This window comes from Silene latifolia, chromosome 11 (assembly GCF_048544455.1).
Source record: "Silene latifolia isolate original U9 population chromosome 11, ASM4854445v1, whole genome shotgun sequence".
NCBI lineage: Eukaryota > Viridiplantae > Streptophyta > Magnoliopsida > Caryophyllales > Caryophyllaceae > Silene > Silene latifolia.
Window position 1 is genome coordinate 18,955,266 of NC_133536.1, and position 25,379 is coordinate 18,980,644.

At 33.8% G+C, this 25,379-nt stretch overlaps 1 long non-coding RNA gene, 3 other non-coding genes and 2 pseudogenes across 4 annotated transcripts; 2 read left to right on the forward strand and 4 right to left on the reverse strand.

The window, feature by feature from the left end:
* Nucleotides 1-4: 4 nt before the first annotated feature.
* On the reverse strand, nucleotides 5-13,037 carry LOC141612764 (uncharacterized). Its single transcript, XR_012529192.1, has 3 exons — nucleotides 12,947-13,037; nucleotides 1,645-1,731; nucleotides 5-260 (listed from the first exon to the last, which is right to left on the reverse strand). It is a non-coding gene; the product is annotated as an uncharacterized LOC141612764 (long non-coding RNA).
* LOC141615749 (U5 spliceosomal RNA) lies at nucleotides 3,106-3,223 on the reverse strand. The gene has a single exon (XR_012530152.1). It is a non-coding gene; the product is annotated as a U5 spliceosomal RNA (small nuclear RNA).
* LOC141612763 (alpha-amylase-like) lies at nucleotides 9,146-11,525 on the forward strand (annotated as a pseudogene).
* A 1,367-nt stretch (nucleotides 13,038-14,404) lies between the features above and the next one.
* LOC141615611 (U5 spliceosomal RNA) lies at nucleotides 14,405-14,522 on the reverse strand. The gene has a single exon (XR_012530023.1). It is a non-coding gene; the product is annotated as a U5 spliceosomal RNA (small nuclear RNA).
* A 5,473-nt stretch (nucleotides 14,523-19,995) lies between these two features.
* On the forward strand, nucleotides 19,996-22,925 carry LOC141613036 (alpha-amylase-like; annotated as a pseudogene).
* On the reverse strand, nucleotides 22,724-22,841 carry LOC141615563 (U5 spliceosomal RNA). The gene has a single exon (XR_012529979.1). It is a non-coding gene; the product is annotated as a U5 spliceosomal RNA (small nuclear RNA).
* Nucleotides 22,926-25,379: the final 2,454 nt, after the last annotated feature.

The window sequence follows — 25,379 nt, forward strand, 5'->3', positions numbered from 1 at the left end:
TAAAACCTGAACCTGTTATAAAGATATCCAAATTGGAAGGTGTCAAACATACAAGGTCTAACTAGAAGTTTCATAACCTAACCATCGCTAAAGTCGCGAATAGCAAATTATACAACCAAATGTAAAGAGGGAGACATATGTCCCTAAAATGTATGTGACATAAAAAGTGTTTAAGGGTCACCATAAAATAAAGCCAATCTAGGTCCCAAGGTTACTTTGCTCGCTAGCTCGTCCATGTACCCCATATATGCATCACCTACCTGTCATTCGCATTTTATACAAATACGAAAGCCACAGTCAGTGGGGAGTAACTCCGAGTTCTCCCAGCCACGAAATGTCATAATTAATATAACATGTAAACATAAGAATATGAATATGAATGACACATAGCCTTAGCATATAGATGCTAGACAATCGTGCTTATCATGTGAACAACAATATAACAACCCATAGTCCTAGCATGTGAATACTAGACCGACTCATACTACACTATCATGTGAATCACATAACATCCAGGAATCAAAACTCTATCAACCATAGCCGGCTTGCATCTCACCTTCTATGATTCATAAAATCATCAAACAAGATAGGGCAATATATCAAAGACAGGCATAAGTTCTTAGTACGGTCAATAGTCACTCTGTAACTCGAGTCTATACCACGAGGTAGGGAAGGTAATCGAACCGGTATCTTGGCTCAGAGGTTCTATCAAAACATGGCCAAGACACAACACAACCCTAGCCTAAAATCTGCGCAGACCTAGACATGCGGATACACACCACCGCACCCAAGACCCACAATTTTTCTAAAACAAAGTGAGTACCCTAAGGAGTCCACCAAAGTGTTGGCTAGTACTTAAGCTGACCACTTACTCTCAAAATAAGTAACGAGGTCATGCCCCAACTTGGATATAAACCCACCAAGTCAGGAACACAAAGGCTATTAAGCAGTGAACATATACTCGTCAAAGACTATAAAGACCTATCTATGATGAAGGCCGAAATACTCACCTAGGACCTAGTCCCAGCTAGTCCCAGCTTGAATACTTTAGCCCACACCACACAAGACAAGTAGGATACCCAATTAACCATAAAAGGGCAAAGAGTCCAACTCACCCACATAAATGCTAACATTCTATCATGTGAAAGGCTATATAAATGTCTATTCAGCAGACAATCCAACAATATCCAAATTCCAGCTAACCGTTAATCTCATAATTCATGAGAACAAGCTAAAATGGCAAAGAGGCAACAAGACTCAAGTATAAGGCAACCAATTCATCCAACAACCAACATGTGAAATGATAATTACAAATATCAAGGCATAACATAAAACATCCAATCTCACCTCAAAGACAAACCCTCGACCCGAGTCCCGCGACGGGTCATCGGTCAAATCGAGGCTGACTGGTTTAAACCTAGTTTGACCAAACTCGTTCGGTCAATCTGGCCCAGCTCAGAGTCTTGGCCTACTTTGGCCCAAATCACAAATTTTATCGCAATACTATTCTCATGCTATTTCCAATTTCTATCATGTGAAAAACGAAAGTAATACATTATCAATCACCTAAACACTTATCAAACAACAAACACAACATCAACTACTAATGTGACATTAATTCGTCGAGTAACTCGGAATAGTTACCTTAAGCTAGCAAAGAGACAAGCAATAAACTTGAGAAAGCTTCTAAAACCCAAAATTACTCTTCATCTTCAACCACATATGAGTCACCTTAAAATAATAAACTTGAGAGATGGGTAAGATGGGTAGACTTAGGACCTTATGTTGTAGTCTCTTTGTGTTTGCTCTTTGTTAGGTACTAACCTGTTTGTTGATTGTCATTTAATAATTGTTGCGTTCTTGGATCAATGACCGTGAGCTTATCTATAGCTAATGGAGTTATTACCCTTAATATAAAAAAAAATTTGAACTAAAGGTTTTGAAAATATTTTAATGTTTTTCACTGGTTTTAACGTCAATTAGTGTTAAAACTTGTTATTGGAGACGTCTGATAATTAGTTTTATCAATTGTTGGTGTAAAAATGTATTTTTATGTCTTTGAATTGGAATATTGATGTTCTTAAGTGATCGCCAAGAGTATCTCCGTTCCATTGAAAGGACACTTATATTTTACGAAGATCAAGATTTAGTGCCTATTGCTGAGGATTGAAGGTTTGTTCAATCTTTGAAGAATGCTTCTACTTCCTTGAAGATGTTTCTCGTTCTTTTTGTATCTCGCCTTATTCTTAATCTTTTGGTGCTTATCCTCCTTCTAAACTCCCTTCTGTTTTACTTTAAAAGCTACGCTTGTACTCCTAACTTGTCAAATCCCCAAACATAAACAACAAAGCCAAGTTCTATAACTTTTAATTACATAGGCAACTCATTCCTAACACAAATAATCCACCAATCAATTATACTCACTTTATCAAGGAACTAGGTATAAGAATCACTAAGTATGTCTCATCACCTTACCTAAGTCTTTCCATCATCAAATCCTCTCAAAACCAGGAAAGGGTCAAACACAAACAATCTCCTTAAAAGTCGAATTTCCAACCAAGGTCAACATTCCTCACAAGAAAGAGTACTATCAAATGGCGTTAAGGGAAGATAAGCAAGGAACAAAAAGTTATTAAATAAATAAAACTATTTACATGAACCCATAAAAAGTCAACTAAACAAACTCGAGCTAACTTTTAAAAGAACTTATTAACGATTATTAAATTTAACGTAACGAATTATAATGAAATTAATTAATTAGCTAAGAAAATAAATATATAAATCGTTAACCAACGTAATTAAATATAAAGTAGCAATTAAAAGAATTTTATCCAACTTATTAAAATACGGGGTGTTACATATCATTATTGTCCTCATAATGAGAGGATTAGGGCCATGAGTTGTACTTTTAGGCTACTAAATATGTTGATTGCAACCTTATTTATAATAATGCAGAAGAATTACTGTGGAAGAATTACGATATTAGCATCTTCTAGGAGGCTAATTTTCTTTTGTTTCAGTAATCGATATGTGACAAATGAAAATTAAGGGGCTGAAGGCCGAAAACACAATTAACAATAAACAAAATTGCACTTGAATTGCTGGAAGCGCCGATGAAGGAGCTTCCTCTAAAAATTAACGTATGCCACTTATAAACAACGAGCAAACGGTATTCTTTAGTAAAAGGCGAAAGAATAGTTCGCTTTGTGCTCAATGCATGGCTGCGTGGATTTTCTTACAGTTGAAGAATACTAGTTTATACTTAGCTCTTACCATGATCTACGTTTCTTCGTCAATGTGGGATTAATATCCTATATTTATCTTACTCCCCTTGATCTATGTTTCTTTATCAATGAGGTATACACATTTTTGTCCTCTTTAATATCCCTTATTCGTTGTAAAAAGCTATTTCAAGCATAGTTAAGATATTGATCAATTAACACTACAAGGAAAAGGCTAGTTAGCGACCAACTCGCTTAGTCGCTAATGTTCATAAATTAGTCGCTAAAGCCAATTAGCGACCAAATTTCAGAGCTTCCATCTAACAAATGAAACACGTCTTCTTACGGCTTTCTTCTTCGCATTGATCATAGCCTTGTTGCAACTTCCTCTTCACCATCTCTGCCCTTTCAGCATAGGACAATTTGTATACCTCATTCAATCTCCTCTTTTCAATCAGTTCATCCCGTTTCTTCGACAACACAAAAGTTCCATTATTGTTAGATTTGTTACTCTTGATGCCGCCATACCCTTGATAATTTCTTCTTACGCCTCCATCTTTGACACAACTTGAGGTACGCTTTACGTTAGACATCAGTGGCTTTCTAACACCATTAGGTAATACCTTCTTGACCATAGTCTCACCACGACCACGTGGGTTAGGCGCATCACTTAACCCGATCACGCATATCTTTTGCCGGCTATCTTTAGCTTGATTGTACCTTTCTTGCATCTTTCGGGTTGAATTCTCCAATCGTTGAGCGTACGATAATTGCACCTTAGTATCTTCATTATCTTTGAGCTTCATTAATCTCTTAGTATTATTATTATTCATGTTTAGGTTGTCTTTTTCTTTCACTTTATCTATGACGATTTTGATGAAATTCTCGGATTTTAGTGTTGTTTATGTATAATTTGCAATTGTTTTTAAGTGAAAGATTATGTTTATATATATATATGTGCTTTGTTACTTGGGCGAGGAGTTCTCGTTACCGACAACAATAAGGAAGTCCTAAAGCAACTAGGTAAGTAAATCAGTAGAATTTTTTTTTGGAAATTATTAGGGTTGTGTAATTTGTTGGCGTGAATAAAACAATTATTTCACATTAATAAGTTTACACTTGGGACAAAGTCAATCAACGCGTACACTACTAGTGCTTGAATTTTGTTAGTTTTTACTTTTTAATAATCTAAATAAAAATATAATTTATTAAAAAAATAATGATGTTAACTCAATTAATTAACACCCAACTCAATAAAGTTATGACATGAAACTCACATGATGTGGTATTTACGTAATTTGATCTGAATCACTGAATTAAGCCAAGTCAATTTATTAATATAAAATTATATTACATAAGAGTAACTCTTTACCAAAGTTAGTTAAAATTATACTCTGTATTTATCAAGCTAAGTCAATGGCCTGGCGATGAATGAAAACGCCGTTGAGAATCACATGATTATACATCAAAAAACAAAACTAAAATAGCTTGTTAATGTAAAAGCCCATTTATAATACAACAACAACATCGAGCCTTAGTCCTTAAATGATTGGGGTCACCGACATGAATTATCCTTTAGAACTGTCTATGGATGGTCGCACACTAAAAAAGTGAAATTATAGAAAAGGAAAAGTGGAAAAACAGAAATGGGAAGTGAAAGGGATACACAAGTCAAGTTAAATTTAGGGGCTTTATAATTGAAGCCCGAATTTCTTTTACAAAAACTTAGAATTTAAATCGAGAATAAAGATTAAAACGGTTTTTGAAAATCCAAGTAAAGCTTAATCGTCGGACCGGGAAACTTTAAAAATACACTAAAAAGTATTATTATATAAGATTTTTTTGTTAAAAACGTGTAATAAATCCAATAATTAAAGAAATTATTATCGTATTAAAACAATTTCGAGTTTAGCATCTATCACAAGGTTAATTTTCTTTTGCCTTGTCAACGGATTATTTAACACATTTATATTATTACATAAAAAGTTGTACACCCTCTATTCCGGTTATTTATTTATTTATTTATTCAGTTCATTTATCATCAAATAATTGATTTTCTCCTCTTTCCACGATCTTTGTGCCAAAATTAAAGGTAAACAAATGACCAATACAGAAGGAGTACAAGAATTTGATAAATAATAATGTAAATTTATAAGAAGATTAATCAATGTTTTCCTCTAGTTCAATGAAGTTGTAAAAACAACTACTACTACAAGCATAATTAAGGTGAATGCCTGATATATAACAACTTAAGCACGCCTTTTTGCGACTATCTTCACTTTGTTCGTAGTCGAGAACTAGGGTTTTGATGTAGTAATTAACCACGAAAGAACAAGATTTTTCTTGTAGAGTTGTATAATTATTGCCAACTTGTGTATAAATTAAACTTGTACAAGGGTTAATCACATGTATTAGTGCTTCAATTTTATTACCACCGCGGATATAGAATTTGAATACCATCGACGATAATTTTGTAAATTCATTGATATTTTAATCTATTTTTTTGTCAAACAATTTAGCCAAAGGCAAAAATGGCAAAGAATATGCGATATCGCCCCTAAACATTGTCATTTTGCAAAAACATAAAATATTATGTACCATGTGCAAATGACAAACATCACCGGTACCACGTGAATTTCCAGTTTAATACTGTATTTATTATTATTGGATTATTTTAGTTACGGTGGCACCAAGAGTCAAGATAGTGTGTTACCGGGTCACGCCCTAGCATTGTCCATATAAAAAGTACCTCCTCTGTCCCGCTCATTTGGTATCTGATTCTATTTTTTGGTGTCTCGGTCAATTATTATCCTTTCTATTTTAGAAAAACATTTGACGAACAATTTGATCATTTACACTCAATTTGGTTCACATGTCATTTAGTAATTGACCTCTAGGTTGCACGGACACTCCTCCTAATTGGTGTTCCCGTGTCGGACACCCGTGTCAGACACGACACTCGTCGGTCACACGTCAAAACGTGTCGGGCACCTGTAAAGTAGTGTCTAACTTTCATCTTTTATTTGGGCACGTGTCCGACGTGTGTCCATGGTATTTTAAGCCGTGTCCATGGTATTTGGACACACCTTCAAACGGAAAGTTGAATTTAAGGTAAATGACGTGAATTGTTATATGCTTGAATTTGGTGAGCAAATGATGCTCTTTAGACAAGTAATGAGATGTTGAAATAGATTGATTATAAGTTGGTTTTTGGTTTTAAAAATGAGAATAAGTTATATTTAACATCAAATTATACCTTCATTTATTTAAATTTAATATCAAATACTTTTTCAAAAGTAAAATCACACATATATAACTACAAAATATATATTTTATTAAATTTAAATAACGTGTCCCGTGTCCTAAATTTCATGGGATGCCGTGTCACGTGTCCGTGTCGTGTCTGTGTCCGTGTCCATGTCGGTGCTACCTAGATTGACCCTCTCCATTTTTCTTGGTCTTTGTGTCAAAACCAAAGAATAACAAGTGACCGAGATGGAGGGAATATTCACTAACAAATTCCCGCTTTTTCATCCAAAAGATAATATCGACAGGGCAAGAAACTGAAATAGGAGAGGGTCAATTACTAAATGAAAAGTGGGTCAAATTGAGTGTAAATAATCAAATTGTTCATCAAGTTTAATTCTTAAAATAGAAAGGACGACGATTGACTGAGACACTCCAAAATAAAATAGGACAATAAATGACCGGGACAGAGGAAGTACCTTATAATGATTAATGATGTATACTCTTTGGTATATTTGCAAGAGTAAATTAATAATTACTCCTCTAAAAAAAACCATTTTATACTCTTTTTATTAAATTACTTACCTCAAATGAAAAGAGGTAAAAAATTGCACACTTTTTTATATTCTGGTGACATATTCCGTCAAAATTCAAATTATTAGTTTAAAAACCTAATTTTATGACGATACTACCCTTATTACTCTATTATATACTTAGTCTTCTCTCTCCCTTATACATCTATTCAATTCATTTATTCATTTCAACTTTCCTCTCTTCTTATATTTTTCCCCACTTAAGGTAAGATTGTTCATCTTATTTTCAGTAATTAGGGTTTACAACCGAAAAATTAGAGTTTCCTAATCCAGAAATAAAGGTTATAATGCCAAAAATTAGGGTTGTGTTTAAAACCCAGAAATTAGGGTTAAAACTCCAAGGTTTAAAAATCTGGAAATAAGGGTTTAAAACCCAAAAATTAGGGCTAAGAACTAAGAAATAAGGGTTACACAAAATTAAAATGATTGGAATACTACATTTAAGTCAATTGATTCGCAACTAGTTTAGATCACGCGCAATGAATGCGCGGGTATTTATAGAGTTTTTATTTTTATATTACTTAATCATGCTAACTTAAAAACTTATTAATTTTTCATACTTCACGTCATTATAATTTGATATGAGAAAAAAAAAACTTAACAGTAAAATTATTCAAGAATACTAAGTAAAACTAAACTGTAATTTAATAGTGGTATCTCATTAACGTAATTGTCATGAAAGTAATCAAAAACTATTTTTTTATACCACAAAAGTACAAAACTAATGATTCCAGTTTCTCTCAATTTTTTTTGCCATGAAAGTAATCAAAACGATTTATAATTTTGCGTAGTATGACTGTATGAGTCATGTCATTCTCAAATAATAGTATCAATAAAGATTTAATATTATTTATATTTTAATTAAAATATTATAGTTTAGTGTTTAGTGAAAATTATATAATTTGATGAAAAGATTAATTTTAATGAAAAGAATTATATAATGAAAAACATTATAACTATTAATTTTTTTTATTTAGTGAATACAATTAAATTATAAATAACTTCCTTATTTAAAAAGATGATTTTTAAAGGAAAAATTAGTGAGTTCACCTATTCTTTTAATAGATAGGGGATTTATATTAAATTTCAACATATTTATAAACACCTGGCTAATAAAACACAGAGAGGCCAAAGTCGATACATTGAAGGGGAGAATCCTCGCCAATTCAATGCTCTTAAACAAAAAAATTTCAAGCTTGAGATCTCTATGAATAACCCCCAACGAATGACAAGTTTCAACAACCCAACAAAAGTGCTCATCGTCAACTTTAATGCCTCGCGCTCATTATACTGCCCTTTAGCCACAATCCGATCAAACAACTCCCCACCTTGACACAACTCCATAATTTACGTATATTAGGGCAATTTTTTGGGATTAAATGTTAAAAATCGATAGAATGACAAGTGAAATGGAGGATGTCTAAATATTGACCCAATGGTAATTTCGTCAGATTTTAAGAATTTTCGCCCGTAAATGAAAATGGGTGCAATTTTTGACCTGACAACATTTGAGGGGAGTAATTTAATAAAAAGTTTATAAAATGAAGCTTTTTTAGAAACTTGATACCTAATATAAAAGGGAGTAATTATTAATATACTACAAGATTATTGTATGGTACAACCACTCAAACAATGACGCATTTCAAGGTAAAAAAAATGACAATTTAATGTGACAAAATGACTAGTTTTACTTTTTTTTAAAACCACTTTTTAACGTAAAATGATCATTGTTCAGCATAAAACTCCTCTACACTATATGATTGACAAATGATTGTTGGTTATGACTTCAACACTTTGTATACAACATAGCAAGTGTTCAAATTAAATAGGGTTGGGTGGTGACTGTGATAAAGCATGGCTGCATGGGTCATCTGTTATACTATTTACTACATTAAATCAAAAGTTGCAATTTGTGATCAAATAATGAATCGTCAAGTAACGAGAGCTATCCAAAAACCTTATCGACCTAACTTCCGTTTACTCGAAATACGTGACATTTTTCTATCGATTTCACCATGCATGCATTTTATTCGCCTATAAAAACCCTCCTTACGTTCCTAATTCTTCATTCATTTCCTTCATCATATTTCTTCTTCTTCATTGTTCCATTCACGGAGTTTGAAGATGAAGAGTTCTAGGATCACCAATCTTCTTTGCTTCTTTACCATCTTATTCTCTCTTCTCTTTGCCTTCGTCACGCCTACATTATTATTTCAGGTAATACACTCTTCAACTTCTGTTAGTATTTGCAATGGTGAGCTGAGGTTCGAAGCTAGAGGAATGAACTAGCTACAACTTCCTCTGTCCCAATCATTTATTTTCCTTTTTATTTGTTGTGAGTAGTATATTTTAATCAAAACTAAACAAGATGGGACAGTTTACTAGAAAAAAATCAAAAAAATCTCTTTATTATTCATAAATTATTCTCATTTGAAATTCAATATGTTGGGTTAACTAGATTAATTTATTTTTGTTGGTTGAGGAAATAGTTACATTAATTCTGCATTGTAATGTGTAGGGATTCAATTGGGAGTCATACCATACGCAAGGAGGACTTTACAATTCTTTGGTAAACTCGGTTGATGATTTGGCCAGAGCTGGAGTCACCCATGTCTGGCTTCCTCCCCCTTCTCATTCTGTTTCTCCTCAAGGTATATATTTTTAGTCTTCCAAATTACCGACTCAATCATTTGTTTACCTTCTCGGACAACTTTGATTTTATGTTACAGAATTGCACTCGAGAGTCGAGACGTTTGTTTAAACTAAACTAACTCACATTTGTCTTGAATTTCAGGATATTTGCCTGGTAGATTATATGATCTTGACGCCTCAAGGTATGGACGTGAGACCGAGTTGAAGAGCTTGATCAACTCCTTACATCAAAAAGGGATCAAATCGGTAGGCGATATCGTAATAAATCATAGATGTCTTTGACAAGCAAGATGGAAGGGGAATCTATTGCATCTTTGAAGGAGGCACGCCCGATGATCGTCTAGATTGGGGTCCATGGGCCATATGTAGGGACGACACTCAATACTCAGATGGTAGCGGGAATTTAGACACTGGAGCCGGGTATGGAGCGGCTCCAGATATCGATCACCTTAACCCAAGAGTCCAAAAAGAGCTAGTCGATTGGATGAATTGGTTGAAGACCGAAATTGGATTTGATGGAGGGTGGAGATTTGATTTTGTCAAGGGATATGCACCAAGCATTACCAAACTTTACATGCAACAAACTTCACCTAATTTTGCCGTTGGGGAACTATGGGACTCGGCTATACACTATGACCCGGATGGTAAGCCTGATTACAACCAAGACGGGCCAAGGAACGAGTTAGCAGGTTGGGTTCAGGCTGCGGGTGGGGGTGTTATTAATGCCTTTGATTTCACTACTAAGGGCATTCTTCAAGCAGCCGTTGAAGGAGAATTGTGGAGATTAAAAGACTCAAATGGTAGGCCTAGTGGACTTATTGGAATAATGCCTAGAAATGCAGTAACTTTTATTGATAACCATGATACCGGATCCACTCAAAGGCTATGGGCATTTCCGTCCGACAAAGTTATGCAAGGCTACGCATATATTCTCACGCACCCTGGAACCCCATCTATCGTAAGTCACTTAACATATTTGTTATATACGCACTTCCTATTTTGCATCATCACATACAATTACCAATAAATTTAAGATATCTAATTAGAAGAAATTGTTTCCTTCTGGCAGTTCTATGATCATTTCTTCGAGTGGGGTTTGAAGGAAGAAATTATACGATTGAGTTCAGTAAGGACGAGAAATGGTATAACGGAAGCAAGTAATGTCAATATAATGGCAGCGAACGCTGATCTCTACGTTGCAACGATCGATGGAAAGATTATAATCAAGCTCGGAACCAGAAATGACCTCGGCAATCTCATTCCATCAAACTTCAAAGTTGCTACCTATGGAGCTAATTATTGCGTGTGGGAGAAGCAAGGTTAAAATCACGGGAATGAGAAAGGCGTAGGAAGTCCTATTGTTAGAACAATTGCTCCTTAAAATTATTAGTTACGAGTATAATATAATACTCAATAATAAAACTAAAATGGCGATTTAAAAACTCGCTATTGTATTGTATTCCTTATACCACTAAGAAGAGGTATCATGTGACACCCTCATTTATTGCGGAAAAGTAAACACGTAATTCTAGAATAAAACTGCATGGATATGTTTGTAATAGGTTCATTTGGGTAAAAACCTGTAATTTTTAAAACCTGAACCTGTTATAAAGATATCCAAATTGGAAGGTGTCAAACATACAAGGTCTAACTAGAAGTTTCATAACCTAACCATCGCTAAAGTCGCGAATAGCAAATTATACAACCAAATGTAAAGAGGGAGACATATGTCCCTAAAATGTATGTGACATAAAAAGTGTTTAAGGGTCACCATAAAATAAAGCCAATCTAGGTCCCAAGGTTACTTTGCTCGCTAGCTCGTCCATGTACCCCATATATGCATCACCTACCTGTCATTCGCATTTTATACAAATACGAAAGCCACAGTCAGTGGGAAGTAACTCCGAGTTCTCCCAGCCACGAAATGTCATAATTAATATAACATGTAAACATAAGAATATGAATATGAATGACACATAGCTTTAGCATATAGATGCTAGACAATCGTGCTTATCATGTGAACAACAATATAACAACCCATAGTCCTAGCATGTGAATACTAGACCGACTCATACTACACTATCATGTGAATCACATAACATCCAGGAATCCAAACTCTATCAACCATAGCCGGCTTGCATCTCACCTTCTATGATTCATAAAATCATCAAACAAGAAAGGGCAATATATCAAAGACAGGCATAAGTTCTTAGTACGGTCAATAGTCACTCTGTAACTCGAGTCTATACCACGAGGTAGGGAAGGTAATCGAACCGGTATCTTGGCTCAGAGGTTCTATCAAAACATGGCCAAGACACAACACAACCCTAGCCTAAAATCTGCGCAGACCTAGACATGCGGATACACACCACCGCACCCAAGACCCACAATTTTTCTAAAACAAAGTGAGTACCCTAAGAAGTCCACCAAAGTGTTGGCTAGTACTTAAGCTGACCACTTACTCTCAAAATAAGTAACGAGGTCATGCCCCAACTTGGATATAAACCCACCAAGTCAGGAACACAAAGGCTATTAAGCAGTGAACATATACTCGTCAAAGACTATAAAGACCTATCTATGATGAAGGCCGAAATACTCACCTAGGACCTAGTCCCAGCTAGTCCCAGCTTGAATACTTTAGCCCACACCACACAAGACAAGTAGGATACCCAATTAACCATAAAAGGGCAAAGAGTCCAACTTACCCACATAAATGCTAACATTCTATCATGTGAAAGGCTATATAAATGTCTATTCAGCAGACAATCCAACAATATCCAAATTCCAGCTAACCGTTAATCTCATAATTCATGAGAACAAGCTAAAATGGCAAAGAGGCAACAAGACTCAAGTATAAGGCAACCAATTCATCCAACAACCAACATGTGAAATGATAATTACAAATATCAAGGCATAACATAAAACATCCAATCTCACCTCAAAGACAAACCCTCGACCCGAGTCCCGCGACGGGTCATCGGTCAAATCGAGGCTGACTGGTTTAAACCTAGTTTGACCAAACTCGTTCGGTCAATCTGGCCCAGCTCAGAGTCTTGGCCTACTTTGGCCCAAATCACAAATTTTATCGCAATACTATTCTCATGCTATTTCCGATTTCTATCATGTGAAAAACGAAAGTAATACATTATCAATCACCTAAACACTTATCAAACAACAAACACAACATCAACTACTAATGTGACATTAATTCGTCGAGTAACTCGGAATAGTTACCTTAAGCTAGCAAAGAGACAAGCAATAAACTTGAGAAAGCTTCTAAAACCCAAAATTACTCTTCATCTTCAACCACATATGAGTCACCTTAAAATAATAAACTTGAGAGATGGGTAAGATGGGTAGACTTAGGACCTTATGTTGTAGTCTCTTTGTGTTTGCTCTTTGTTAGGTACTAACCTGTTTGTTGATTGTCATTTAATAATTGTTGCGTTCTTGGATCAATGACCGTGAGCTTATCTATAGCTAATAGAGTTATTACCCTTAATATAAAAAAAAATTGAACTAAAGGTTTTGAAAATATTTTAATGTTTTTCACTGGTTTTAACGTCAATTAGTGTTAAAACTTGTTATTGGAGACGTCTGATAATTAGTTTTATCAATTGTTGGTGTAAAAATGTATTTTTATGTCTTTGAATTGGAATATTGATGTTCTTAAGTGATCGCCAAGAGTATCTCCGTTCCATTGAAAGGACACTTATATTTTACGAAGATCAAGATTTAGTGCCTTGCTGAGGATTGAAGGTTTGTTCAATCTTTGAAGAATGCTTCTACTTCCTTGAAGATGTTTCTCGTTCTTTTTGTATCTCGCCTTATTCTTAATCTTTTGGTGCTTATCCTCCTTCTAAACTCCCTTCTGTTTTACTTTAAAAGCTACGCTTGTACTCCTAACTTGTCAAATCCCCAAACATAAACAACAAAGCCAAGTTCTATAACTTTTAATTACATAGGCAACTCATTCCTAACACAAATAATCCACCAATCAATTATACTCACTTTATCAAGGAACTAGGTATAAGAATCACTAAGTATGTCTCATCACCTTACCTAAGTCTTTCCATCATCAAATCCTCTCAAAACCAGGAAAGGGTCAAACACAAACAATCTCCTCAAAAGTCGAATTTCCAACCAAGGTCAATATTCCTCACAAGAAAGAGTACTATCAAATGGCGTTAAGGGAAGATAAGCAAGGAACAAAAAGTTATTAAATAAATAAAACTATTTACATGAACCCATAAAAAGTCAACTAAACAAACTCGAGCTAACTTTTAAAAGAACTTATTAACGATTATTAAATTTAACGTAACGAATTATAATGAAATTAATTAATTAGCTAAGAAAATAAATATATAAATCGTTAACCAACGTAATTAAATATAAAGTAGCAATTAAAAGAATTTTATCCAACTTATTAAAATACGGGGTGTTACATATCATTATTGTCCTCATAATGAGAGGATTAGGGCCATGAGTTGTACTTTTAGGCTACTAAATATGTTGATTGCAACCTTATTTATAATAATGCAGAAGAATTACTGTGGAAGAATTACGATATTAGCATCTTCTAGGAGGCTAATTTTCTTTTGTTTCAGTAATCGATATGTGACAAATGAAAATTAAGGGGCTGAAGGCCGAAAACACAATTAACAATAAACAAAATTGCACTTGAATTGCTGGAAGCGCCGATGAAGGAGCTTCCTCTAAAAATTAACGTATGCCACTTATAAACAACGAGCACACGGTATTCTTTAGTAAAAGGCGAAAGAATAGTTCGCTTTGTGCTCAATGCATGGCTGCGTGGATTTTCTTACAGTTGAAGAATACTAGTTTATACTTAGCTCTTACCATGATCTACGTTTCTTCGTCAATGTGGGATTAATATCCTATATTTATCTTACTCCCCTTGATCTATGTTTCTTTATCAATGAGGTATACACATTTTTGTCCTCTTTAATATCCCTTATTCGTTGTAAAAAGCTATTTCAAGCATAGTTAAGATATTGATCAATTAACACTACAAGGAAAAGGCTAGTTAGCGACCAACTCAGTTAGTCGCTAATGTTCATAAATTAGTCGCTAAAGCCAATTAGCGACCAAATTTCAGAGCTTCCATCTAACAAATGAAACACGTCTTCTTACGGCTTTCTTCTTCGCATTGATCATAGCCTTGTTGCAACTTCCTCTTCACCATCTCTGCCCTTTCAGCATAGGACAATTTGTATACCTCATTCAATCTCCTCTTTTCAATCAGTTCATCCCGTTTCTTCGACAACACAAAAGTTCCATTATTGTTAGATTTGTTACTCTTGATGCCGCCATACCCTTGATAATTTCTTCTTACGCCTCCATCTTTGACACAACTTGAGGTACGCTTTACGTTAGACATCAGTGGCTTTCTAACACCATTAGGTAATACCTTCTTGACCATAGTCTCACCACGACCACGTGGGTTAGGCGCATCACTTAACCCGATCACGCATATCTTTTGCCGGCTATCTTTAGCTTGATTGTACCTTTCTTGCATCTTTCGGGTTGAATTCTCCAATCGTTGAGCGTACGATAATTGCACCTTAGTATCTTCATTATCTTTGAGCTTCATTAATCTCTTATTAGTAGTATTATTATTCATGTTTAGGTTGTCTTTTTCTTTCACTTTATCCATGACGATTTTGATGAAATTCTCGGATTTTTGTGTTGTTTATGTATAATTTGCAATTGTTTTTAAGTGAAAGATTATGTTTATATATATATGTGCTTTGTTACTTGGGCGAGGAGTTCTCGTTACCGACAACAATAAGGAAGTCCTAAAGCAACTAGGTAAGTAAATCAGTTGAATTTTTTTTTGGAAATTATTAGGGTTGTGTAATTTGTTGGCGTGAATAAAACAATTATTTCACATTAATAAGTTTACACTTGGGACAAAGTCAATCAGGCGTACACTACTAGTGCTTGAATTTTGTTAGTTTTTACTTTTTAATAATCTAAATAAAAATATAATTTATTAAAAAAATTAATGATGTTAACTCAATTAATTAACACCCAACTCAATAAAGTTATGACATGAAACTCACATGATGTGGTATTTACGTAATTTGATCTGTAATCAGCCTGAATTAAGCCAAGTCAATTTATTAATATAAAATTATATTACATAAGAGTAACTCTTTACCAAAGTTAGTTAAAATTATACTCTGTATTTATCAAGCTAAGTCAATGGCCTAGGCCAGTGAATGAAAACGCCGTTGAGAATCACATGATTATACATCAAAAAACAAAACTAAAATAGCTTGTTAATGTAAAAGCCCTGTTTATAATACAACAACAACATCAGAGCCTTAGTCCTTAAATGATTGGGGTCGGCTGACATGAATTATCCTTTAGAACTGTCTATGGATGGTCGCTCACTAAAAAAGTGAAATTATAGAAAAGGAAAAGTGGAAAAACAGAAATGGGAAGTGAAAGGGATACACAAGTCAAGTTAAATTTATGGGTTTTATAATTGAAGCCCGAATTTCTTTTACAAAAACTTAGAATTTAAATCGAGAATAGAGATTAAAACGGTTTTTGAAAATCTAAGTAAAGCTTAATCGTCGGACCGGGAAACTTTAAAAATACACTAAAAAGTATTATTATATAAGATTTTTTTTTTTGTTAAAAACGTGTAATAAATCCAATAATTAGAAAATTATTATCGTATTAAAACAATTTCGAGTTTAGCATCTATCACAAGGTTAATTTTCTTTTGCCTTGTCAACGGATTATTTAACACATTTACATTATTACATAAAAAGTTGTACACCCTCTATTCCGGTTATTTATTTATTTATTTATTCAGTTCATTTATCATCAAATAATTGATTTTCTCTTCTTTCCACGATCTTTGTGCCAAAATTAAAGGTAAACAAATGACCAATACAGAAGGAGTACAAGAATTTGATAAATAATAATGTAAATTTATAAGAAGATTAATCAATGTTTTCCTCTAGTTCAATGAAGTTGTAAAAACAACTACTACTACAAGCATAATTAAGGTGAATGCCTGATATATAACAACTTAAGCACGCCTTTTTGCGACTATCTTCACTTTGTTCGTAGTCGAGAACTAGGGTTTTGATGTAGTAATTAACCACGAAAGAACAAGATTTTTCATGTAGAGTTGTATAATTATTGCCAACTTGTGTATAAATTAAACTTGGACAAGGGTTAATCACATGTATTAGTGCTTCAATTTTATTACCACCGCGGATATAGAATTTGAGTACCATCGACGATAATTTTGTAAATTCATTGATATTTTAATCTATTTTTTTGTCAAACAATTTAGCCAAAGGCAAAAATGGCAAAGAATATGCGATATCGCCCCTAAACATTGTCATTTTGCAAAAACATAAAATATTATGTACCATGTGCAAATGACAAACATCACCGGTACCACGTGAATTTTCAGTTTAATACTGTATTTATTATTATTGGATTATTTTAGTTACGGTGGCACCAAGAGTCAAGATAGTGTGTTACTGGTCACGCCTAGCATTGTCCATATAAAAAGTAGCCCCTCTGTCCCGCTCATTTGGTATCTGATTCTATTTTTTGGTGTCTCGGTCAATTATTATCCTTTCTATTTTAGAAAAGCATTTGACGAACAATTTGATCATTTACACTCAATTTGGTTCACATGTCATTTAGTAATTGACCTCTAGGTTGCACGGACACTCCTCCTAATTGGTGTTCCCGTGTCGGACACCCGTGTCAGACACGACACTCGTCGGTCACACGTCAAAACGTGTCGGGCACCTGTAAAGTAGTGTCTAACTTTCATCTTTTATTTGGGCACGTGTCCGACGTGTGTCCATGGTATTTTAAGCCGTGTCCATGGTATTTGGACACACCTTCAAACGGCAAGTTGAATTTAAGGTAAATGACGTGAATTGTTATATGCTTGAATTTGGTGAGCAAATGATGCTCTTTAGACAAGTAATGAGATGTTGAAATAGATTGATTATAAGTTGGTTTTTGGTTTTAAAAATGAGAATAAGTTATATATAACATCAAATTATACCTTCATTTATTTAAATTTAATATCAAATACTTTTTCAAAAGTAAAATCACACATATATAACTACAAAATATATATTTTATTAAATTTAAATAACGTGTCCCGTGTCCTAAATTTCATGGGATGCCGTGTCACGTGTCCATGTCGTGTCTGTGTCCGTGTCCATGTCGGTGCTACCTAGATTGACCATCTCCACTTTTCTTGGTCTTTGTGTCAAAACCAAAGAATAACAAGTGACCGAGATGGAGGGAGTATTCACTAACAAATTCCCGCTTTTTCATCCAAAAGATAATATCGACAGGGCAAGAAACTGAAATAGGAGAGGGTCAATTACTAAATGAAAAGTGAGTCAAATTGAGTGTAAATAATCAAATTGTTCATCAAGTTTAATTCTTAAAATAGAAAGGACGACGATTGACTGAGACACTCCAAAATAAAATAGGACAATAAATGACCGGGACAGAGGAAGTACCTCATAATGATTAATGATGTATACTCTTTGGTATATTTGCAAGAGTAAATTAATAATTACTCCTCTAAAAAAACCATTTTGTACTCTTTTTATTAAATTACTTACCTCAAATGAAAAGAGGTAAAAAATTGCACACTTTTTTATATTCTGCTGACATATTCCGTCAAAATTCAAATTATTAGTTTAAAAACCTAATTTTATGACGATACTACCCTTATTACTCTATTATATACTTAGTCTTCTCTCTCCCTTATACATCTATTCAATTCATTTATTCATTTCAACTTTCCTCTCTTCTTATATTTTTCCCCGCTTAAGGTAAGATTGTTCATCTTATTTTCAGTAATTAGGGTTTACAACCGAAAAATTAGAGTTTCCTAATCCAGAAATAAAGGTTATAATGCCAAAAATTAGGGTTGTGTTTAAAACCCAGAAATTAGGGTTAAAACTCCAAGGTTTAAAAATCTGGAAATAAGGGTTTAAAACCCAAAAATTAAGGCTAAGTACTAAGAAATAAGGGTTACACAAAATTAAAATGATTGGAATACTACATTTAAGTCAATTGATTCGCAACTAGTTTAGATCACGCGCAATGAATGCGCGTGTATTTATAGAGTTTTTATTTTTATATTACTTAATCATACTAACTTAAAAACTTATTAATTTTTCATATTTCACGTCATTATAATTTGATATGAGAAAAAAAAACTTAACAGTAAAATTATTCAAGAATACTAAGTAAAACTAAACTGTAATTTAATAGTGGTATCTCACTAACGTAATTGTCATGAAAGTAATCAAAAACTATTTTTTATACCACAAAAGTACAAAACTAATGATTCCAGTTTCTCTCAATTTTTTTTGCCATGAAAGTAATCAAAACGATTTATAATTTTGCGTAGTATGACTGTATGAGTTATGTCATTCTCAAATAATAGTATCAATAAAGATTTAATATTATTTATATTTTAATTAAAATATTATAGTTTAGTGTTTAGTGAAAATTATATAATTTGATGAAAAGATTAATTTTAATGAAAAGAATTATATAATGAAAAACATTATAACTATTAATTTTTTTATTTAGTGAATACAATTAAATTATAAATAACTTCCTTATTTAAAAAGATGATTTTTAAAGGGAAAATTAGTGAGTTCACCTATTCTTTTAATAGATAGGGGATTTATATTAAACTTCAACATATTTATAAACACCTGGCTAATAAAACACAGAGAGGCCAAAGTCGATACATTGAAGGGGAGAATCCCCGCCAATTCAATGCTCTTAAACAAAAAAATTTCAAGCTTGAGATCTCTATGAATAACCCCCAACGAATGACAAGTTTCAACAACCCAACAAAAGTGCTCATCGTCAACTTTGTTGCCTCACGCTCATTATACTGCCCTTTAGCCACAATCCGATCAAACAACTCCCCACCTTGACACAACTCCATAATTTAAGTATATTAGGGCAATTTTTTGGGATTAAATGTTAAAAATCGATAGAATGACAAGTGAAATGGAGGATGTCTAAATATTGACCCAATGGTAATTTCACGATTTTAAGAATTTTACTTTGTAAATGAAAATGGGTGCAATTTTTGACCTGACAACATTTGAGGGGAGTAATTTAATAAAAAGTTTATAAAATGAAGCTTTTTTAGAAACTTGATACCTAATATAAAAGGGAGTAATTATTAATATACTACAAGATTATTGTATGGTACAACCACTCAAACAATGACGCATTTCAAGGTAAAAAAAATGACAATTTAATGTGACAAAATGACTAGTTTTACTTTTTTTTAAAACCACTTTTTAACGTAAAATGATCATTGTTCACCATAAAACTCCTCTACACTATATGATTGACAAATGATTGTTGGTTATGACGTCAACACTTTGTATACAACATAGCAAGTGTTCAAATTAAATAGGGTTGGGTGGTGATGTGATAAAGCATGGCCGTATGGGTCATCTGTTATACTATTTACTCCATTAAATCAAAAGTTGCAATTTGTGATCAAATAATGAATCGTCAAGTAACGAGAGCTATTCAAAAACCTTATCGACCTAACTTCCGTTTACTCGAAATACGTGACATTTTTCTATCGATTTCACCATGCATGCATTTTATTCGCCTATAAAAACCCTCCTTACGTTCCTAATTCTTCATTCATTTCCTTCATCATATTTCTTCTTCTTCTTCATTGTTCCATTCACGGAGTTTGAAGATGAAGAGTTCTAGGATCACCAATCTTCTTGGCTTCTTTACCATCTTATTCTCTCTTCTCTTTGCCTTCGTCACGCCTACATTGTTATTTCGGGTAATACACTCTTCAACTTCATTAGTATTTCCATTGGTGAGCCGAGGTTCGAAGATAGAGGAATGAACTAGCTACAACTCCCCCTGTCCCAATTATTTATTTACCTTTTTATTTGTTGTGAGTAGTATATTTTAATCAAAGCTAAACAAGATGGGACAGTTTACTAGAAAAAAATCAAAAAAATCTCTTTATTATTCATAAATTATTCTCATTTGAAATTCAATATGTTGGGTTAACTAGATTAATTTATTTTTGTTGGTTGAGGAAATAGTTACATTAATTCTGCATTGTAATGTGTAGGGATTCAATTGGGAGTCATACCATACGCAAGGAGGACTTTACAATTCTTTGGTAAACTCGGTTGATGATTTGGCCAGAGCTGGAGTCACCCATGTCTGGCTTCCTCCCCCTTCTCATTCTGTTTCTCCTCAAGGTATATATTTTTAGTCTTCCAAATTACCGACTCAATCATTTGTTTACCTTCTCGGACAACTTTGATTTTATGTTACTGAGTGCACTCGAGAGTCGAGACGTTTGTTTAAACTAAACTAACTCACATTTGTCTTGAATTTCAGGATATTTGCCTGGTAGATTATATGATCTTGACGCCTCAAGGTATGGACGTGAGACCGAGTTGAAGAGCTTGATCAACTCCTTACATCAAAAAGGGATCAAATCGGTAGGCGATATCGTAATAAATCATAGATGTCTTTGACAAACAAGATGGAAGGGGAATCTATTGCATCTTTGAAGGAGGCACGCCCGATGATCGTCTAGATTGGGGTCCATGGGCCATATGTAGGGACGACACTCAATACTCAGATGGTAGCGGGAATTTAGACACTGGAGCCGGGTATGGAGCGGCTCCAGATATCGATCACCTTAACCCAAGAGTCCAAAAAGAGCTAATCGATTGGATGAATTGGTTGAAGACCGAAATTGGATTTGATGGTGGATGGAGATTTGATTTTGTCAAGGGATATGCACCTAGCATTACCAAACTTTACATGCAACAAACTTCACCTAATTTTGCCGTTGGGGAACTATGGGACTCGGCTATACACTATGACCCGGATGGTAAGCCTGATTACAACCAAGACGGGCCAAGGAACGAGTTAGCAGGTTGGGTTCAGGCTGCGGGTGGGGGTGTTATTAATGCCTTTGATTTCACTACTAAGGGCATTCTTCAAGCAGCCGTTGAAGGAGAATTGTGGAGATTAAAAGACTCAAATGGTAGGCCTAGTGGACTTATTGGAATAATGCCTAGAAATGCAGTAACTTTTATTGATAACCATGATACCGGATCCACTCAAAGGCTATGGGCATTTCCGTCCGACAAAGTTATGCAAGGCTACGCATATATTCTCACGCACCCTGGAACCCCATCTATCGTAAGTCACTTAACATATTTGTTATATACGCACTTCCTATTTTGCATCATCACATACAATTACCAATAAATTTAAGATATCTAATTAGAAGAAATTGTTTCCTTAAGCGATTCTATGATCATTTCTTGAGTGGGGTTTGAAGGAAGAAATTATACGATTGAGTTCGATGGGGACGAGAAATGGTATAACGGAAGCAAGTAATGTCAATATAATGGCGTGAACGCCGATCTCTACGTTGCAATGATCGATGGAAAGATTATAATCAAGCTCGGAACCGAAATGACCTCGCAATCTCATTCCATCAAACTTCAAAGTTGCTACCTATGGAGCTAATTATTGCGTGTGGGAGAAGCAAGGTTAAAATCACGGGAATGAGAAAGGCGTAGGAAGTCCTATTGTTAGAACAATTGCTCCTTAAAATTATTAGTTACGAGTATAATATAATACTCAATAATAAAACTAAAATGGCGATTTAAAAACTCGCTATTGTATTGTATTCCTTATACCACTAAGAAGAGGTATCATTATTGTCCTCATAATGAGAGGATTAGGGCCATGAGTTGTACTTTTAGGCTACTAAATATGTTGATTGCAACCTTATTTATAATAATGCAGAAGAATTATGATATTAGCATCTTCTAGGAGGCTAATTTTCTTTTGTTTCATGTCGATATGTGACAAATGAAAATTAAGGGGCTGAAGGCCGAAAACACAATTAACAAATAAACAAAATTGCACTTGAATTGCTGGAAGCGCCGATGAAGGAGCTTCTTCTAAAAATTAACGTATGCCACTTATAAACAACGAGCACACGGTATTCTTTAGTAAAAGGCGAAAGAATAGTTCGCTTTGTGCTCAATGCATGGCTGCGTGGATTTTCTTACAGTTGAAGAATACTAGTTTATACTTAGCTCTTACCATGATCTACGTTTCTTCGTCAATGTGGGATTAATATCCTATATTTATCTTACTCCCCTTGATCTATGTTTCTTTATGAATGAGGTATACACATTTTTGTCCTCTTTAATATCCCTTATTCGTTGTAAAAAACTATTTCAAGCATAGTTAAGATATTGATCAATTAACACTACAAGGAAAAGGCTAGTTAGCGACCAACTCAGTTAGTCGCTAATGTTTCATAAATTAGTCGCTAAAGCCAATTAGCGACCAAATTTCAGAGCTTCCATCTAACAAATGAAACACGTCTTCTTACGGCTTTCTTCTTCGCATTGATCATAGCCTTGTTGCAACTTCCTCTTCACCATCTCTGCCCTTTCAGCATAGGACAATTTGTATACCTCATTCAATCTCCTCTTTTCATTCAGTTCATCCCGTTTCTTCGACAACACAAAAGTTCCATTATTGTTAGATTTGTTACTCTTGATGCCGCCATACCCTTGATAATTTCTTCTTACGCCTCCATCTTTGACACAACTTGAGGTACGCTTTACGTTAGACATCAGTGGCTTTCTAACACCATTAGGTAATACCTTCTTGACCATAGTCTCACCACGACCACGTGGGTTAGGCGCATCACTTAACCCGATCACGCATATTTTTTGCCGGCTATCTTTAGCTTGATTGTACCTTTCTTGCATCTTTCGGGTTGAATTCTCCAATCGTTGAGCGTACGATAATTGCACCTTAGTATCTTCATTATCTTTGAGCTTCATTAATCTCTTAGTAGTATTATTATTCATGTTTAGGTTGTCTTTTTCTTTCACTTTATCCATGACGATTTTGATGAAATTCTCGGATTTTAGTGTTGTTTATGTATAATTTGCAATTGTTTTTAAGTGAAAGATTATGTTTATATATATATATGTGCTTTGTTACTTGGGCGAGGAGTTCTCGTTACCGACAACAATAAGGAAGTCCTAAAGCAACTAGGTAAGTAAATCAGTAGAATTTTTTTTTGGAAATTATTAGGGTTGTGTAATTTGTTGGCGTGAATAAAACAATTATTTCACATTAATAAGTTTACACTCGGGACTAAGTCAATCACGCGTACACTACTAGTGCTTGAATTTTGTTAGTTTTTACTTTTTAATAATCTAAATAAAAATATAATTTATTAAAAAAATTAATGATGTTAACTCAATTAATTAACACCCAACTCAATAAAGTTATGACATGAAACTCACATGATGTGGTATTTACGTAATTTGATCTGTAATCAGCCTGAATTAAGCCAAGTCAATTTATTAATATAAAATTATATTACGTAAGAGTAACTCGTTACCAAAGTTAGTTAAAATTATACTCTGTATTTATCAAGCTAAGTCAATGGTCTGGGCCAGTGAATGAAAACGCCGTTGAGAATCACATAATTATACATCAAAAAACAAAATTAAAATAGCTTGTTAATGTAAAAGCCCTGTTTATAATACAACAACAACATCAGAGCCTTAGTCCTTAAATGATTGGGGTCGGCTGACATGAGTTATCCTTTAGAACTGTCTATGGATGGTCGCACACTAAAAAAGTGAAATTATAGAAAAGGAAAAGTGGAAAAACATAAATGGGAAGTGAAAGGGATACACAAGTCAAGTTAAATTTATGGGTTTTATAATTGAAGCCCGAATTTCTTTTACAAAAACTTAGAATTTAAATCGAGAATAAAGATTAAAACGGTTTTTGAAAATCCAAGTAAAGCTTAATCGTCGGACCGGGAAACTTTAAAAATACACTAAAAAGTATTATTATATAAGATTTTTTTTTTTGTTAAAAACGTGTAATAAATCCAATAATTCTGAGAAATTATTATCGTATTAAAACAATTTCGAGTTTAGCATCTATCACAAGGTTAATTTTCTTTTGCCTTGTCAACGGATTATTTAACACATTTACATTATTACATAAAAAGTTGTACACCCTCTATTCCGGTTATTTATTTATTTATTTATTTATTTATTCAGTCCATTTATCATCAAATAATTGATTTTCTCCTCTTTTCACGATCTTTCTGCCAAAATTAAAGGTAAACAAATGACCAATACAGAAGGAGTACAAGAATTTGATAAATAATAATGTAAATTTAAAAGAAGGTTAATCAATGTTTTCCTCTAGTTCAATGAAGTTGTAAAAACAACTACTACTACAAGCATAATTAAGGTGAATGCCTGATATATAACAACTTAAGCACGCCTTTTTGCGACTATCTTCACTTTGTTCGTAGTCGAGAACTAGGGTTTTGATGTAGTAATTAACCACGAAAGAACATGATTTTTCTTGTAGAGTTGTATAATTATTGCCAACTTGTGTATAAATTAAACTTGGACAAGGGTTAATCACATGTATTAGTGCTTCAATTTTATTACCACCGCGGATATAGAATTTGAGTACCATCGACGATAATTTTGTAAATTCATTGATATTTTAATCTATTTTTTTGTCAAACAATTTA